Raw genomic sequence first — 532 nt, 5'->3', positions numbered from 1 at the left:
CATCACAACTGAGTATAAAAGAGAAGAGAGGTGCCCCTAAGTGTAGCAATATGGTACAAGCAGGCACATCTAAGTATGCAGGAATTCGGGGTAAAGCTGTCCACATAGGCCATCCTCTACACCGCCATCAACATCATTCCTTCCACACTGCGCTCCACTTTCAGATCATTCTACTGAAGGGTAGTCTTCCCAGTCATGATTGCAGACTGACAACGGTAAGAGCCGGGGGTGCAGAGGATGGTCTTTGTGGACAGCTTTACAACTGATGCCTGCATACTTAGATGTGCCTCTTTTAATCATCAACCATGTGAGTTGCTAAATGTTGTACCTTCATTAAATGTAACCATATTACTACACTTAGGCCCCGTACACACGACCAGTTTCCTCGGCAGAATTCAGCTTCCGACCGAGTTTCTGGCTGAATTCTGCCGAGGAAACTGGCCGTGTGTACACTTTCGGCCGAGGAAGCCGACGAGGACCTCGGCGAGGAAATAGAGAACATGTTCTCTATTTCCTCGTTGTTCTATGGGAG

The sequence above is a fragment of the Rana temporaria genome, chromosome 2, assembly GCF_905171775.1.
Source record: "Rana temporaria chromosome 2, aRanTem1.1, whole genome shotgun sequence".
Taxonomy (NCBI): Eukaryota; Metazoa; Chordata; class Amphibia; order Anura; family Ranidae; genus Rana; species Rana temporaria.
The sequence above is the reverse complement of the archived record's forward strand: the minus strand, read 5'-3'. Positions refer to the sequence as shown.